At 42.9% G+C, this 19,216-nt stretch overlaps 1 protein-coding gene and 1 long non-coding RNA gene across 3 annotated transcripts in view; one reads left to right on the top strand and one right to left on the bottom strand.

Moving 5' to 3' along the window:
* The window catches only part of SPTBN1 (spectrin beta, non-erythrocytic 1), a 244,607-nt gene that overhangs the window by 48,159 nt on the left and 177,232 nt on the right, over positions 1–19,216 (top strand). The window lies entirely within an intron of this gene.
* On the bottom strand, positions 4,477–5,021 carry LOC309529200. The gene is made up of 2 exons (XR_014218128.1): positions 4,944–5,021; positions 4,477–4,789 (listed from the first exon to the last, which is right to left on the bottom strand). It is a non-coding gene; the product is annotated as an uncharacterized lncRNA (long non-coding RNA).

The following is a 19,216-nucleotide window of genomic DNA, read 5'->3' as shown; positions in this document are numbered from 1 at the left end:
CCTTCACACTTCCCATGCTGCAATCCATATTGACTTCTGCTTGCTGATGTGCCCTCTTCCCCATATATAGAGATGGGCCTTGCTGTAGAAGCCCATTCCTCATGGTTAATTTAGCCACATAGCCGGCTGCCCATTTTACTAACCAGCAAAGGAGTTGTGAAGTTGGGAGGGTGGGGCTGCTCCTAACAAGATTAGGGCGGAAAGAAGATGAGAATTCAGGAGGAAAGGGTGTGTGTGTGTGTGTGTGTGTGTGTGTGTGTGTGTGTGTGTATCCACTAGAAATGCAACAATTCCTGGCCTGTTTGTTTGGCAGAGTCCCTGCAGGAAATAAAAATATGCCCTTTTCCCTTATGGGGTATCCAAGAGCCCATATAGAGTCCTTACATAGGTTCCCTATTGGTAGGAGAAAATAACAGAGGCCAACCAGAGAATATTGAGAAGCAAAGCAGCTAGTAAGCTTGATCTTTATTGATCTGTTGCAACAGGGTACCCCCCTCACACGCAGGAGAGGAAGAGGACCTAGAACAATGGCCTGCAAGGCCTTATAAAGACTTTTGAAATTCCCCTTCTCTAGATCAGGACCACCCCCAGAAACATTATGCATACATCACAGAAGGGGTGTAACCTAAGACCACCCCTCAGATACATCCCACCTACATCACAGAAATTTAAATGTTGTTTTTCTCTTCTCCTTGTTTATCTCCTGTCTAGCAGGTTACTTGATTGGATTTTCTGGAGAGCCTGGCCATTCTTTTGTAATGCTAAAATACTTATTTCCTGGGCCAGGTCACAGGCTCACACCTTATTCAAACACAGATTAAAGGAAGAGACAATGGGGAGGCTTTTCCATTTTTAACCTTGCAGAGAAAGGATTTGGTCAGTTTAGGAATCAAAATGGTTCCAGGTTTGCCTTCCTGTACTGATCTATGTATGTGCAGTTATGAACATTACTATATATCTAAAACCATAAAATTCCTATCACAATTTCCCCCCTTTGGGGCTAGAATTTTTCTTAAAAATTTTTGCCCCACAAATAATAACATCGTATGTTGTAAATGGATGTCTTTGTATGAATATATCATATAAAAATAACACATGTTGCGTTTTGCTACTAAATTACTTGTGGCATTCTAACACTTTGGGAGAGACCATTTACTCAATAGTGTTCTATGCTTTACACCTAGCAGGAAGGTAAGGTCCACTAATGACTGAAAAGTGCAGTTTGCTTCCCCCCCCCCCGCCATTTTTGTGTTCTCAGGTGTCAAGGTAGCTTTTCTGTGGTCTCACACTGACATAGTGCTACAGCAACACATCCTGTCTGTTGAATCCCCTCAGGGCTTTCATTTAACCATGTTGCCTAGCATTCACCATAGCTGGCACTGGTTTGGGCATCTCGTGAGGGAGAGGTCTTCGCCTTGGCCTTTAGCTATGGGATTTTATTATAGGCTGTGGTCTTGGGCTCATGAGAAGTTGCTCACTTGCACTTAAAGGACCAAAAAGCTAATTGCAGCCTGGATACACTTGCCCAATTCAAACTGAGTCCAATTTGAATTTATCTTGCCCCATGGTTCTCAACTCTTCAAACCAATCTGTTAAAAGAAAACCATTCTTAACATGGGCAGTTGTCCAAATAAGTCAATTTAAGTCTATAAGGGATCATTCCTGCTAAACCAAAGCATATCCACCTTCATGTTTCTTAGAAGCTTCTCCTTGGTAAAGCAAGTTTTAGCACATTTTAAAATGGATAGGGAAAGTTGGCAGAGTGCCAGGTGGAACAATGAAATGTGGTTATAAATTGAGCTAAACATTGGACTACACAATAGTGTGAGCTATTAGAAAGTATAAAATGCATGAGAATTCTCCATTGGTGTGTAAGCAATAAGACATTAAACATAAAAAACAGTTACACACAATAAATTGCCCCCCTTTGTGGAAATCACACTGTCAGACACATTTCAACATTCTTACATAATAACACATAATACAAAACAAAATAATTAAATATCTGTTGCATATCTTGACACAATTGTGATCTTTTACGCATGTATCTTTTGAATCCTGGAGCAGAGGCTTGAGGTTCAAAAGTGGGAAAATGTCCTTGCAATTCAACTCCTCCCCCCTTTGTCAGCCCCACTCCCCATCAGTCTATAGCCTTTGAAAGAGATAACTGTGGGCACTTTGAAAACTCTGGTGTTGCAGGTCTTGTGAGTTGAGGGGTTGTTGCTACTTTTCATCATTGCACATCTGTAGAAGTGATATCCTGTAAGGGGGCAGGGTTTTGGGGAGACTTAAACACAGTTAGACAAGAAAGGGGGGAAAGGCAAAAGGGATGTCCTCCAGTTTCCATGGGAAGCTGCAAATAATAACAATCTTAGCACATTAAGCATTTTATCCATTTCAATATTATTATCACATTTCCACATAATTACTGTTATTATCTGCTAAGTTTGTTTGCTTTCCTTCACTTAGTTTTTGTTGTTGTTGTTCTTTTCATATTATAAAATAAAAAATTACTCCACATGTATAGAAAGAGAACTGTAAAAAATACAAAGGTTAAAAAATAAAAAGAAAGCAAAAAATTAGATTACCAGTTAGATGAAAATGGACTTGACACAAAGACATCAGATTCAGAAAAGAACTATTATTAAATATATTATCAAAACCACGCAGATTACTACTAGACTGAAAAAAAATACAAAGGTTAAAAAATACAAAAGAAAGCAAAAAATTAGATTACCAGTTAGATGAAAACAGACTTGACACAAAGACATCAGATTTAGAAAAGAATTATTATTAAATAATACAAAGATATTATCAAAAACCGCACAGATTACTCCTGGACTGAAAAAATGGGAAAACAATGGGGAAAAACTTAAAATTCACCATGTGCTATCTGATAAAAGAACTTCATGAAACTGACTTTCAACATGTGATGAACATGTCCCCAAAGTAAAACACACACACAAAATGAGCTATGAGGAACCAAAAATAAATAAATGCTAAGGCACACAATAAGTAACCTGAAGTAATCTGTTTTGGCATTCTAACATCCCAAATGAAAATAAAAGTGTTTCTTGATGTGACATCAGCTGTAATGTTAATAGCGGAATACTGGGAAATGAGTTAATACCAATAAAAAATGAATGGCAATTTTAAAGTTGTGCAAATAACTTGCACTAGCCAAAATGACAGAATTAATAAGAAATGCTCAGGCAAAAAGGTAAACAAGTACCATTCCACAAACAATGTTTGGTTGTGCTTCGATTAATTTCATATATATAATGGAAGAACTGATAAAACGAACTTAATAAACGAAACAAATTATTTGTAACCTAAAAAAAATGTCAAAGCCACAAAGAGATAGATGGAAATCAACTAATATAGCAGGGATTCAGACTTGTTTTGCTGAACAGAAAGAAAGTGACTGTTTGCCTTTAAGGGAAGAAAGGAAAAAAGAAAAACAAATGCAATTACTTTTTATAGAGTATTTAAATCACTGTTTGCATCCCCTCATTATCATTTCTGCTGTGGGAGAAAAGAAAGGACACTCTGTTAAAAGGGAAAATTATTTCATGTGAGAGGTCTGTCAGGAAATGCTGTTCCTAAAATGCATAGGCATATACACACCTGTTGAAAGGGAAAATTATTTTATGTGAGAGGTCTGTCAGGAAATGATATTCCTAAAATGCATAGGCATACACACACACACACACAAAACTGTTATAAAATTTAAATCCCATGGGGGGGAAACTACTCAAGAGAGGAACTCACAGTGGGAGTGCTTTGATATTTACCTGTGAAAAGAATTTGGCATGTCCAGTACTTCACTCTTTTGTATTAAGTAGCCCCTGGAGCAAAACACATTAAGGGTGATTTCCCTCAATGGTTCAAAGTTTTACATAAGGAAATTTGTATAGGTTTCAGGCTCTCCAAACCTTCTCTCTCCCCCCCTCCTTTCTCTCTCTCTCTCTCTCTCTCTTTTGTAAGCTGATCTAGCCTCTGTGCATGTGCAGAGTTCATGCCTCAGCAAACCTTTTATACCATTGAAAATGTTGCATCTTTTGGCTCAATTAGAATAAGGAAGGGAAAGGTAAGGAGTAGATTTTTAAAATAGGGTTAGATTTTAAAACAAAAAAGAGAAACTCAGCAATTCAAGTATTCACCATTCAGCCCAAGCAAAGGAGTGCTTCCTTTATGTACAGGAAAGGGCTAATATCCCTCTGGCCATTCGCGGAACAATCAACCGCTCTCTTATTTATGAGTAAAAATGGCCAGAGCGTTAGAATTCATAGGATTTTTTAACATTCTCAGTCATTTCAGCCTTACCATTTGCAGACAAAAAATTATTATTATTATTATTAATATTATTATTTTCTGCGCCTTAATTTACAGGAATGACCAAGGCTAATTGTACTTGATTATTCATTTGTATGTGCTTAAACTTTGAATTGACTTTTAAGTTTGATTTTTTAAAAAAAATAGTAGACAAAATGATAAATACTGTAATCACTCAAATGCTTGATATTACCAGTTGTGCTTCAAAACATCATGGCTTTTACCTCTCACCTTTTAAAACTAAAAAGCAAAGCTAGGCTGAATTTCAACTCCATTACCACACCAGAATTTAAGAATTACCCTCCAATGCTTGCAGACACATGGTCTTCCACACAGCCACAAATTGGGAGAGTTGAAAGGGACCCTGGGGTCATCTAGTCCAACCCTCCAAAATATAGGGTTCACAGCAAGATTTCGCAGCAAGATTTGTACTACCAGAAACACACACATTCACCTCTCACCTTTAAAAACAAAGAGCAAATCTGGGCTGGATTTCAACTCATCAGCCACAAATTGGGAAAGTTGAAAGGGACCTGGGGTCATCTAGTCCAACCCTAAAATACAGGGTTCATAGCAAGATTTGTACTACCAGAGAGACACACACATACTTATGTACACAGACACAACTGGGGAAGAGATCACAAGCCATGCGCCTATCATGTACTAAGGAAAAGGAAAATAAAAGTACCCAACCCTTTTAGCAGATCTTGAAGCTAGTTTGAGTGAGAGTTTACTTCCTTAGACTAAAGAGTGCAAATTCCTATAGAAATTATCTTTAAAAGAAGATTGAAGTTAACATTTTTCCTAAGATAGGGAGAGGATCTTTTATAAAGCAAAGTTTAAACAGCCATAGATTTGATTTAAAAGGAATACAAGAGTGAACAATTTTTCCTGAACTTGCAGAGGAATAGTAAGCCTAATCTATGCCCCCCCACCTTTGCAGTTTCCTTTAAAGGAAGCTTACTCGGGAGTAAATTTACCTGGCACAGAATAAGGAGAAGGGGAAAAAAAAACCTGAAAGAGACAGAATGAAACAAGGGGGGGGCATTTTCTAAGGAAAGAGGTCAGGACGTCTTATAGAGACTGATATCAGGAGCCTTACAATAACTCTTCTGTCCAACCAGATCAAAGTTAAAACTGGACTCACATATTTTTCTTAGAAGGAACACCATACTTTCATAGGCATATGCTTAATGAAGTACATACACTGCATTTTAGCTTGAGAGAGCAGTTGGCTCAACTAGGCTTTTGCAGCAGAAACATTAGGTTAACTTAGACTGGAACACAGGTGTACTCACAAACTCAAAAGTTACAACACAACATCATTTACCATTAGACTTAAAATCACCCTCCCCACTGAAACTAGAGAAAGGAGGTGGGGTATTCCTCCTTTCAGAACACAAGTAGCACGTATACAGGATTTTACCACTTTGGAGAAAAACTCTCTTTTAGAGCCTCTCTCAAATAACAAACATTTGCACACTTCATTCTCCATTTTGTCTTGTTTTTTAAGACTGATAAGGTTCAACATGAATTTGGAGCAAGCTTGCATTTTTATTTTAGATGGCACATTTAAGATAAGCAGCTGCTGGATGTTACCCAAGTACAATTTAGACACAGGAAAAACGTTTCTTAAACACAAATTGAAGGGGACTGTCAGAGTCCAGGCGGGAAGTAAGCACCAATTGGGCTTCTTTCACGCCAGGGGTCTGAGGACTATTTTTCTTTTGACTGAGGTGCACCCATTTTCAATTAAAAGGGATTTGGACCTGGGCAAAACTCTGAAGGGTCCGGAAAAGCGGAAACCTGGACAAAACTGAGGGGAAAAACCTGGGGATACCTGGACAAATCTCCGAGGGGAAAAACCTGGGGATACCTGGACAAATCTCCGAGGGGAAAAACCTGGGGATACCTGGACAAATCTCCGAGGGGAAAAACCTGGGGATACCTGGACAAATCTCCGAGGGGAAAAACCTGGGGATACCTGGAAAAATCTCCGAGGGGAAAAACCTGGGGATACCTGGAAAAATCTCCGAGGGGAAAAACCTGGGGATACCTGGACAAATCTCCGAGGGGAAAACTTGGGGATACCTGGACAAATCTCCGAGGGGAAAAACCTGGGGATACCTCTCTATTCTACAAACCACAGCAACCTCCCTGCCTCTTACAATCTAACTCAGAGTCCCTACTGAACGCTTGCACACTTGCAATGCCAGGTTGAGACTCTGGAATATGAAAGATGGAAAGGAATTGAGCGCCCTTGCGTTCTCTGTTCACAGGTCATTTCTAACAAAGATCGCCATGGCAGAGGTGCGGCTGCGCTAGGAGTTCAGTGCAGAAGAAATTGCACAACCTTTCTGGGCAAAACTCCGAAGGAATAGGTTGGCATATAGAATTAAGTGGAAGAAATCACACACAACCTTGTGCCTGGGCATACTCCGAAGGGCTAGGGCTGGTGTTGAGATCGAGAGGACAGAAAGGAGTAGAAGGCAATTTTTTCAAGAGTTAAAGTGAGGAAAGAAGTAAGGATTTGAGAAGTATAGGTTTGCTGTGGTTTGCAGAATCCCACCCCACTACCCATTTTTCCTACTCATACTCACTTCGCAAGCGCTGTCCTGGTGATCCTGGGATCTCTTGACTGGTTGTTTTAAGGCCGGCCTGATCAAGATTTGCTTCCTCTGGTTAGCCCCGCTGAAACTCCAAGTTATTGCCAGACCCTGGGACCGATGGAAGACTGGTTATTCCTCCTGGCAAACTGCCTGGTGCGCGCTGGATAACCAGTCCTTCCTCGCTTCCAGAATCCGGGTAACCAAAAGTCCCTTCGTGCGTGGTCGCCATCTGTTGTAAATAAAAATATGCCCTTTTCCCTTATGGGGTATCCAAGAGCCCATATAGAGTCCTTACATAGGTTCCCTATTGGTAGGAGAAAATAACAGAGGCCAACCAGAGAATATTGAGAAGCAAAGCAGCTAGTAAGCTTGATCTTTATTGATCTGTTGCAACAGAGTGCTCCCCTCACACGCAGGAGAGGAAGAGGACCTAGAACAATGGCCTGCAAGGCCTTATAAAGACTTTTGAAATTCCCCTTCTCTAGATCAGGACCACCCCCAGAAACATTATGCATACATCACAGAAGGGGTGTAACCTAAGACCACCCCTCAGATACATCCCACCTACATCACAGAAATTTAAATGTTGTTTTTCTCTTCTCCTTGTTTATCTCCTGTCTAGCAGGTTACTTGATTGGATTTTCTGGGGAGCCTGGCCATTCTTTTGTAATGCTAAAATACTTATTTCCTGGGCCAGGTCACAGGCTCACACCTTATTCAAACACAGATTAAAGGAAGAGACAATGGGGAGGCTTTTCCATTTTTAACCTTGCAGAGAAAGGATTTGGTCAGTTTAGGAATCAAAATGGTTCCAGGTTTGCCTTCCTGTACTGATCTATGTATGTGCAGTTATGAACATTACTATATATCTAAAACCATAAAATTCCTATCACAAGGTCATAGTTACCAGATCAGAAATCCCTAGGAATTTCATCAGACTTCAGGGAATAGAAACCTGCAGGGGAGGAAAGAAGCTAATTCCACATTAAGAAATCTTTTAAAATAGCATGGTTTTCTTCAGAAATAAAATTATTCCAGTTAAAGGGCTGCTTTCACTTTCTGTTCCGTTTAAATAGCATGGTTTTCTTCAGAAATAAAGTTATTCCAGTTAAATGGCTGCTTTCGCTTTCTGTTCCGTTTTCTTTCTTTTTTCAATAGCGCCAGATCTAAATTGTCATGGTTTGCAAGCTGACTGTCCCAAAATGTGACAAGAATTCTGCCTCACCCCACCCCACCCGAGTATTTGGCTGCAGAGAATGTAATTCCTCGGCCCGTCAAGTGAAGAGGCAACTTTTTCTCTGGTCCTTTGATTAACAGACAAGTAAAGTAGTTTCTGTACGCGGGTGGCTCTGCGGGTTAGACCACAGAGCTTAGGACTTGCCGATCAGAAGGTCGGCGGTTTGAATCCCCGCGACGGGGTGAGCTCCCGTTGCTCAGTCCCTGCTCCTGCAGCTGGCATTCAGAGGCTCACTGCCTCCTACAGTGGAAGGGAGTAGATATCAATCCATCAGTTGGATCACAGAAGGAGTGTAACCTAAGACCACCCCCCAGATACATCATACCTACATCACAGAAAAGGCGGTCTACAGCAGAAATCTGAGTGCGTTGTTTATCTCGTCTGACAGGTTACCTGTTTAATGGTCACTTGATTGGATTGCCTGGGGAGCCTGGCCAGTCTTTTGTAATGAAAAAAACTTAGTTCTTGGGCCAGGTCACAGGCTCACACCCTATTCATATCTTAAATGTGCCCTTAAGACAGGATTTGTGAAGGAAAAGACAATGGGGAAGCTTTTCCATTTTCCTTTGACCTTGCAGGGAAAACATTTGGTCAGTTTCGGAATCACACGGAGCAATGGATCCAAACTACAAGAAAGAAGATTCCACCTAAACATTAGGAAGAACTTCCTGACAGTAAGAGCTGTTCGACAGTGGAATTTGCTGCCAAGGAGTGTGGTGGAGTCTCCTACTTTGGAGGTCTTTAAGCAGAGGCTTGACAACCATATGTCAGGAGTGCTCTGATGGTGTTTCCTGCTTGGCAGGGGGTTGGACTCGATGGCCCTTGTGGTCTCTTCCAACTCTATGATTCTATGATTCTATGATCAAAAATGGTTTCAGGTCAGTCTTCCTGTGCTGATCTATGTATGTGCTTGGTTGGTACACTTATGAACATGTAACATATATCTAAGACCTCAAAATTCCTATCACACTAGCTAGAGCATGGTGCTGACAATGCCAAGGTTGCAGGTTTGATCCCCTTAAGGGACAACTGCATATTCCTGCATCGCCAGGGGCTGAACTAGATCAGGCTTCCTCAACCTCGGCCCTCCAGATGTTTTTGGTCTACAACTCCCATAATCCCTAGCTAGCAGGACCATTGGTCAGGGATGATGGGAATTGTAGTCTCAAAACATCTGGAGGGCCGAGGTTGAGGAAGCCTGAACTAGATGATCCTCAGGGTCCTTTCCAACTCTTATGAGTCTAAATCTGTTCTAATCATAGTTTAGAGGTCCCGGGCCCTACGGGAGTCAGATTATCCTCTACCAGGGCCAGGGCCTTCTCAGTGATGGCTCCGACCTGGTAGAATGCTCTGTCCCATGAGACTAGGGCCCTGCAGGATTTAACTTCCTTCTGCAGGGCCTGTAGGACAGAGCTATTCCACCTGGCTTTCAATTTGAACTTAGCCTGATCCTTTATTCCCCTTCCTTCCCTCCCCCTCCCGCTCTGGGATTACCCGCTCTGGGATCCCACAGCTAATTCTCCCCTGGTCACCTCGCTGGCCCAAATAGGACTAATTTAGCCAGCTAGCCCTGGTGATCATCTAATGTTTATGGGATGGATTTTCCCCCTAAATTGATTTTTGAATTGTGAATTTATTGTTATTCACGTTTTATACGGTATTTTATGCTGTTTTTTGTTGCCTCAATTAAGTGTTTTAAATTTGTTGTTAGCTGCCCTAAGCCCAGTTTTCTGAACCGGGAAGGGCAGGGTATAAATAAAAAAATTATTTATTTATTTATTTAATCCTGACTTGTAGCCATTGATCACTTTATCCCCCGCAAATTTGCCTTATCCTCTTTTAAAGGTTGGGGGCCATCGCCACATTGGGTGGAAGTGGACGCCATGGTTTTAACTATGTGCTGTGTGAGGAAGTACCGTATTTTTCGCTCCATAAGACGCACCAGACCATAAGACGCACCTAGTTTTTGGAGGAGGAAAACAAGAAAAAAAATTATTCTGAATCTCAGAAGCCAGAACAGCAAGAGGGATCGCTGCACAGCAAAAGCAGCGATCCCTATTGCTGTTCAGGCTTCTGGGATAGCTGCGCAGCCTGCATTCACTCCATAAGATGCACACACATTTCCCCTTACTTTTTAGGAGGGGGAAAGTGCGTCTTATAGAGCAAAAAATACGGTACTTTATTTTGTCTTCCCTGAATCTCCTATCATTCACTGGATGGCCTCCAAGTTCTACTTGTTATGAGACAAGGAGAAAAGCTTATCTCTGTCCGCTATCTCTGCTACTAACTCCTGGACGTGCCTCCAGCTACAAGGATGTGGGAGGCAGTGCAGAAATAGTTGGGTGGTTGAAACAAAGCCGTAGAAGGAGACGGGGATCTTGTTTTACTTGTGGTAAGCTGGAAAATGGAGTTACAAGAGCATGCTGCTTGCTTTCAGGCACATTGTGCCTAAAGATTAGCACCTTTTCCCTGGATTCCCCTTCTCTCTAACTCTCTCTCTAACTCTTCAAATTTAACTTCCTCCCATTCAGGCAAGTGATGTTCATGGAGCAATATCTGCATAAGAAGCAGGGCTGCAACACAATAAAAACCATATTTTTTGTATTAGTTTTACTCACTTGATCTATAGTTTAAATTTGCATGGGGGCCAAAGAATATACCAGAACCAAGAAGCACAATGCCTTTCTTTGTCTTTGATAAGGCACACGCGTTATGTAGCTTGCCCATCTTAGAATAACTCTTCCTTGCGTGAGAAGCAAAGGTGCTGGCTTTCCATCAGTTTTTGTAAAGAACTTCCATTGAAAATAATTTTGTTGTTTAGTCGTGTCCGACTCTTCGTGACCCCCTGGACCAAAGCATGCCAGGCACTCCTGTCTTCCATGGCCTCCCGCAGTTTGGTCAAACTCATGCTGGTACCTTCAAGAACACTGTCAAACCATCTCATCCTCTGTCGTCCCCTTCTCCTTGTGCCCTCCATCTTTCCCAACTTCAGGGTCTTTTCCAGGGAGTCTTCTCTTCTCATGAGGTGGCCAAAGTATTGGAGCCTCAGCTTCAGAATCTGTCCTTCCGGTGAGCACTCAGGGCTGATTTCCTTCAGAATGGAGAGGTTTGATCTTCTTGCAGTCCATGGGACTCTCAAGAGTCTCCTCCAGCACCATAATTCAAAAGCATCAATTCTTCGGCGATCAGCCTTCTTTATGGTCCAGCTCTCACTTCCATACATCACTACTGGGAAAACCATAGCTTGAACTATACGGACCTTTGTTGGCAAGGTGATGTCTCTGCTTTTTGAAATAATACTTTTAATAAAAAAAATTGGACCGTTATCCTGTTTCGCTATGACACCAGAATCTTCTGCTTTTTACGTTTGGGATTGAAAACATCAGAATAATTTGAATCCCTAATAACTTGGGTCATCGTCATCTGCCATGAATATTTACACTCCGGAGAACATACCGAGAACAATTAAAAATATCGTATTTTTTACTCTATAAGACTCACTTTTTCCCTCCTAAAAAGTAAGGGGAAATGTGTGTGCGTCTTATGGAGTGAATGCAGGCTGCGCAGCTATCCCAGAAGGCAGAACAGGAAGAGGGATTGCTGCTTTCACTGCGCAGCGATCCCTCTTGCTGTTCTGGCTTCTGAGATTCAGAATATATTTTTTTTCTTGTTTTCCTCCTCCAAATACTAGGTGCGTCTTGTGGTCTGGTGCGGCTTATAGAGTGAAAAATATGGTACCTGCGGCATCAATAGATACAGAAAGCAAATCTGTGCACCTTCATATAAAACAGTATGAATAACCTAAATCAACAGCCTAAAACAAAGCAGGAGGGAAGATAACGTTGAACAGAGAAATGCAACGTTAGCGTACATAGTGATGGAGAGTTCTTCTGTCAATAATATCCTGATGAAAGAGCTCTGGAGGACTCGAGAGCTTGGACACTTCTTTTGGTGACATTTCCTTTGGCTCCCACAAGAGGCTCCAGAATTTGCTCCAGCTGCCTGTGGTTCGGCGGGAGTTCCTCTGGCCTCCGGGCCCCGCAGTCCAGCAAATTATTTATTTGCGAGGCTGTCCTAGGAGCAGTGCACTTGGCCGTGCGGCAGATTAGTCAGCGAGCAGATCATTTGCATAGCAATGAGTCCCTTTGGGACTGCCACTCCGAGACGCTCGCTGGCTGCCACACAGGCTCCTCAAACCCCTTGATAATCCTCCAGCTCTGCCGGTAACCTGAAACTGACGAGAGGATATTTTACAAAGGAATAATAACTCCTTAAAGCAAATATTATTCTGTCAGGATAGTATGAGCATGGCGAAGTAAATCCAGATGTTGCCGAGACAGGATTACAGCAACTATAACATTTTCCTGTTTAAAGAGCCAGCCTCCTGGTTCACCCAAGTTAAGCAATAAGGGTGCGAGGTTCTTCCTCTTTGTTTCTCTTTATAATAATAAAAATAATAAAAGTTCTCAGATGGTTTAGATCAAATGGCTGAGTCCTTATCAGATAAATGCATTAAAATCCGGTTTATTTATGGAAGTAAATATACATGTCCAGCCCTTTGGAAATTGACTTTGAAAGCGACGTGGAAAAAGCTGCTCCCAATCGCATCTTATAAACCATTTTATTTCTTCTCTCTCTCTCTCTCTCTCTCTCTCTCATTTTGAAGAGGATGCCAAGAGCAAGGAGACTATTTTAATATCTGAAATGGGCTTTGAAGTGTATGGGTTTAGAAATGGCTTTCTCGTGAACTTCCTGTGGTTGCAAAATATCCCGCAGTGTAATCTTTCTTTTCGTTGTTGATTGGGTCAGAGGCAAATAACTGAACTGAACTGTTTCAGCACTGAGTCTTAATGTTAGGAGCGTTCACACGTTGCATTCAATAAGTGTACAGGCTGCGTACCTGGGCACACAAGACTTGCACACTTGTACTGTTATTATCAGATAATCTTCAGCAAGCGTAGAGTCACACACACACACACACACACACACGTGTGTGTGTGGAAGTACACATGTAGAGATAGATTGTACCTGTGTTCAGTGTGTGAACAAGGCTATTGGGAGTAAATAATAATCTTGAAGGCTGCAATGAATCTACATATTATTGCTTTGTTCATCGCCATCATGTCTCCAATTAAACGACTGCATGATTTTTTTTATTGGAAATTTCATTTACAACATAACATAAACCCTCCACTCCCCCAATACACCCTCATTAAACACAAACATAACAAACAATAAGCATAACATACAACAATAAAAGTAAAGGTAAAGGGACTCCTGACCGTTATGTCCAGTCGTGGCCGACTCTGGGGTTGCGGCGCTCATCTTGCTTTATTGGCCGAGGGAGCCGGCGTACAGCTTCCAGGTCATGTGGCCAGCATGACTAAGCCGCTTCTGGCAAACCAGAGCAGCACACGGAAATGCTGTTTACCTTCCCGCCGGAGTGGTACCTATTTATCTACTTGTACTTTGACGTGCTTTCGAACTGCTAGGTTGGCAGGAGATACAAACAACCAAATAAAATACTTCCTTTATCCTGTATCTGGCCTCCTTATTTACTTCTTATAAGCTGTTTCCTTTATGAATAATTATTAAGATTTTTCTAATTATAACTTAAATATCCACAAAGTCTCCTGCAGACATTAATCGAAACAAGTCCAGGTGTGAATTTGAGGGCACTGTTTTGTGACGTATTCTCTGCATTTTCCCCAAGCTTTTTGAAACTCTTGTCTAGTGTGATCTCTAATTGCCTCTGTTAATCTAGACAGCTCAATAACAGTTTGTTTTGCTATTCCAGAACTTGATAACAACTGCATAATTTAATATAGCTAACAAAATATAATAAAACCAACATAATAGCATGCCGATTTTTTTTAAATAAAAAAAAACAACCCCTGATAACAAGCTTAATAAGCAGCTATGTTCATCAGAGTAGCAAAACCTGGGAAATGCATGAGCTCTTTCCGGAACAGGCTGCCCAGTTTTAGGGATTGCTAACAGTGTTGGAAGAAAAGTGTAGCTGGATCAGACCAGAGGTTAATCCTCTTCCAGCATCCTGCTTTCATTAGTGACCCGTCAGACAATTGTGAGAAGCCCATGGGCAAGGCATTGACTTAGAAGAAACAGGCATTTAGATCAGTGTTTTTGAACCTTTTTTGGGCAAAGGCACACTTGTTTCATGAAAAAAAATCACGAGGCATACCACCATTAGAAAATGTTAAAAAAATTAACTCTGTGCCTATATTGGCTATATATAAACTTACCGGGCTGCTGCTGCTGCTGCACAGGACTGGACTCACTCGTCTCTCTTCTGAGACCCGGCCGTGACCGACTGGTTCCAGATGACCTCCTCACCTCATGCTGCACCTGCGGCCTGGTCTGGATCCGGATGCGGTCTCTCTGCAGTGCCGACTCCCGCCGAGTCCTGGTCTCCGTCCGTCTCCTCCTGCTCCGGTCCTCCTGGTGACTCGAGTCGCGACGTCGTCTTCTCTCCGCTGCTGCGCACACTGTGCTCGGCCGGGAAGGAAGTCGGAAGATGATGTCCTACTGTGATAGGTCCAGGCTGGAGTCTGGACCAATCACAGCCCAGACATCAAAAAAGTGGAGGGTGTCCCCCTGAGGAGTGCCAATCGGCGCCCCTGCTGGCCGAGGGTGGGATCAAAACCCCACCCCACCCATACCCAGGACACAGTCCGGCGCCCGCCTAGTGGGTGAAAATTTGACATTTTTTAAAAAAAAATCTTTCGAATTTTTCAATTTTTCCCACGGCACGCCAGGCAACATCTCGCGGCACACTAGTGTGCCACGGAACAGTGGTTGAAAAACACTGATTTAGATTATGGTTGCCAACACTGCACTTCTGGACACACGAGTCCCCGCAGAGCCCTTCCCTGGTGCTGGTATGCGATGCCAGTTTGAAAATGTGCCCACAACCCCCAAAATGGTTGGCAATCCCTGCTTTAAAGATAGGCTTGCTGGATGCTAGGGGAGTGAGAATGGCCTCTGTCACAGACCTCCATGTTGTGAAAGGGCATGCATTAATAATAATAATACAGTGGTACCTCTGGTTACGTACTTAATTCGTTCCGGAGGTCCGTTCTTAAGCTGAAACTGTTCTTAACCTGAAGCACCACTTTAGTGAATGGGGCCTCCTGCTGCTGCCGCGCCGCCGGAGAACTATTTCTGTTCTCATCTTGAATGAAAGCTCTTAACCCGAGGTACTATTTCTGGGTTAGCGGAGTCTGTAACCTGAAGCGTATGTAACCTGAAGCGTCTGTAACCCGAGGTACCACAGTAATAATAATAATAATAATAACAATAATAATAATAATAATTTATACCCCGCCCATCTGGCTGGGTTTCCCCAGCCACTCTGGGCGGCTTCCAACTGAATATTAAAAACAATACAGCATCAGACATTAAAAACTTCCCTAAACAGGGCCGTCTTTTAAAAGTAAAATAGTTGTTTATCGCCTTGCCATCTGCTGGGAGGGCGTTCCACAGGGCAGGGGCCACTACCAAGAAGGCCCTGTGCCTGGTTCCCTGTAACTTGGCTTCTTGCAGCGAGGGAACTGCCAGAAGGCCCTCGGCGCTGGACCTCAGTGTCTGAGCTGGATGATGGGGGTGGAGACGCTCCTTCAGGTATACAGGACCGAGGCCGTTTAGGGCTTTAAAGATCAGCACCAACACTTTGAATTGTGCTAGGAAACGTACTTGCAGGACAAAACAGCAGCAACAACCAGGTCCTGTCCGCCCAGTGGCAAAGTGCAGTCGTAAGCAGATGTCAGACAATACGGCTGTTTCCTGCTTTCTGCTGACTCTGTGGCCGGTCAAAGCTGCTCAGCCCCTACAAAGCAGCTTGCTGAAATCATCAGGCCGGACAGTGAACAGAATGAAAAAGCAACTGAGCCATAGTCCTTCAGTTTGGGCTAATGGGATGCTGCCAACGAGCTGTTGTTTCCTTTGACAACTTCCTGATCATGTCCTTTCCTATACCTGGAGAACGTAGAGGACAGTTCCCCATATCCAGGGGTGGCCTGGTCTGTGCACACACCAATGCAGAATGTGGCCCTGGGTGCAGCTTTTGACTTCCATGTTTAAAAAAGCAAGTTTCTAGCCCCTGTGGTTGGGATGCTTGGAAGTGTGCCGGGGAATGCCCAGTGAAATCTAAGGTGATGCTGCAAAGAGTATCCTTCGGCCAATAGACCTTCAATGCTTTCTATGGCTTCTTGCCCTTCCCCAGCAGAAGAGATCGCGCAGGTTTGAATGTTGAAGCTGCAACATAGCTCAGTTGGTAGAGCGTGAGACTCTTCATCTCAGGGTTGTGGGTTCAAGTCCCACGTTGGAAAAAATATTCCTGCATTGCAGGGGGTTGGACTAGATGACCCCCGTGGTCCCTTCCAGCTGTACAATTCTATGATTCTAGGTGCTGAGTGGCATAATAATAATAATAATAATAATAATAATAATAATAATATTTATAGCTGCCCATCTGGCTGAGTTTCCCCAGCCACTCTGGGCTGCTCCCAACAAAATATTAAAAACATGAGAAAACATTAAAAACTTCCCTAAACAGGGCTGCCTTCAGATGTCTTCTAAAAGTCAGATACAGCGGTACTTCTGGTTGCGGACACAATCCGTTCCAGGGTACCATTCGCACCCCGAAAAGTCCGCAATCAGAGCGGGGCTTCTGCGCATGTGTGAAGCGCAATAAGGCACTTCTGCGCTTGAGCGAACTGTGTAGAACACTTCTGCACATGTGTCCCAGTGTGCATGTGTGCCAGTGTGGTGTAGTGGTTAAGAGCGGTAGACTCGTAATCTGGGGAACCAGGTTCGCGTCTCTGCTCCTCCACATGCAGCTGCTGAGTGACCTTGGGCTAGTCACACTTCTTTGAAGTCTCTCAGCCCCACTCACCTCACAGAGTGTTTGTTGTGGGGGAGGAAGGGAAAGGAGAATGTTAGCCGCTTTGAGACTCCTTTGGGTAGTGATAAAGCGGGATATCAAATCCAAACTCTTCTTCATGTGTGAACTGTGCAGAACGCTTCTGCATGTGCGTGCATGGCGAAAACCAGAAATAAACACTTCTGGGTTTGCCGCGTTCTGAACCTGAAAAACGCAACATGAAGCGTTCTCAAGAAGAGATGACTGTAGTTGTTTATTTCCTTGACATCTGTTGGGAGGGCGCCACTACCGAGAAGGCCTGGTTCCCTGTAACCTCACATCTTGCAGTGAGGGAACCGCCAGAAGACCATTGGAGGACCTCAGTGTCTGGGCTGAACAATGGGGGTGGAGACGCTCCTTCAGATATACAGGACTGAGGCTGTTTAGGGCTTTAAAGGTCAGCACCAACACTTATAATTGTGCTCGGAAATGTACTAGGAGCCAATGTACATCTTGAGGAGTTTCTTGTTTTCTTTTTAGCCACTGAGCACAGCCTGATATGAATTATCTGATTTGGTTTCCTTCAGGGTATCATCAGTGCATTCTTTGCCTTTGGCTCAGTTACGGCCTTTCTGCTTCGTGTTTGCCTGGCTCCATGGTACTGATTCTGCCCTTCTCTAATAATGATTTTATTATGCCAGTCACAGCAGCCATGGATGCTCTCTTAGATGTGCTCTCTTTTTTTGCGCATCAGGGAAAGCTCAGATTGCACAATAGAGTTTGGTGATCCTGGGCCAAAAATGAGATGGATGGATGTAGCCCGTGGAATGGAGCGGGAAGAGGCGCCAAGCTCTCCTCCAATTTTGCTTTTAAATGGCTCCGGACAGAGAAAAATGAAACATTTCCCTGGGAACAATAAGTTTGGCCATCTGGATAGCTTTTTTTTTTTAAGAGGTATTTGTTTTATTTTATTAAATGCACAATCTGCTCCACAGAAGAGTTCCTTCAAACAGTTTTCTCCTGGCATGCCCGTCAACAAGCTAGCTTTATGTCGTTATTGCTACTGCTGCTCTTATGAGACAAGGAGTGGGAAAAGTTGGTTTCGTTGTTAATTCAACCCCATGATAAGTTCTTAGGCAGTTCTGCATTTGCATATAATAAAATTGATTCATTTATGTGAATAGACAGTGGTTGGGGAGCTGCCCCAACTTCCTCAAACGTTAGACAAGAGATTATTTGAAGAGAGTTCAGAGTTAATTATTTTGTTTCGGCTCCAAGCCCTAAAAACAGAATGCCCGTTTATGGCAGGGTACTGAACTTGCAGAAAGTGCCTCTCCAGAAAGAGAGTCCCTTCCTTTAAATTCCTACGAGTTTATCTCATTGAAGACCTTACTTGGAAAATAAATATAACCCAGGTGGTTAAGAAACCCCAACAGAGACTCCATCTCCTCAGAGTATTGCGAAAGAACAATGTCAATCAACATTTGATGATCTCCTTCTCCCAGTCCACAATAGAAAGTGTCCTTTCATACTGCATCATGGTGTGGTACGCTGGTTTGACATCAACTGATAGGAAGTGCCTACAGAGGGTGGTGAATACTGCACAAGATATTATGGGGTGTCCCAGGAATCCGCTGGATGACATCGTGCAAGAACGTTGCCTCAGGAGAGTGAGGGGAATTCTCAGGGATGATTCACACCCTGGCCGGCACTTTCTTGATCTCCTGCCCTCGGGCAGAAGATATAGAAGCATGATTAGTCACACCAACAGGGTAAAAAACAGCTTCTATCCATGGGCTGTTAGGCTGCTGAATGAAAAGATAACAACAGGGCAACTGACTTTCGGGTTTGGTGGGTGTGTGCTAGTAAACGAGGGGAATTAAGACTAAGAGAGCTGAGTGGGGGGTGCCCGTGTAATCTCACTGTATACAAGTTGTACAAGTGACAATAAAGTATTTCAATTTCCAGACATAAATTTTATTGTGTATAGCTGATTATTTGAGCATGATGGTGAATATCATGGTGGTCATACATCATCTCATTGCCAAAAGTTTCGGGGCAGACATACTGCTTTGTTTCCTCCGATCAGTGATTGTTCCATAACTTCTTGCTGAAATCCAGTAACTATTCTTTTTTTGAGTCCCACTTTTGTTC

This window comes from Podarcis vaucheri (assembly GCF_965113315.1).
Source record: "Podarcis vaucheri genome assembly, chromosome: 3".
Taxonomy (NCBI): domain Eukaryota; kingdom Metazoa; phylum Chordata; class Lepidosauria; order Squamata; family Lacertidae; genus Podarcis; species Podarcis vaucheri.
This window is presented reverse-complemented; position numbering and strand designations above follow the sequence as displayed.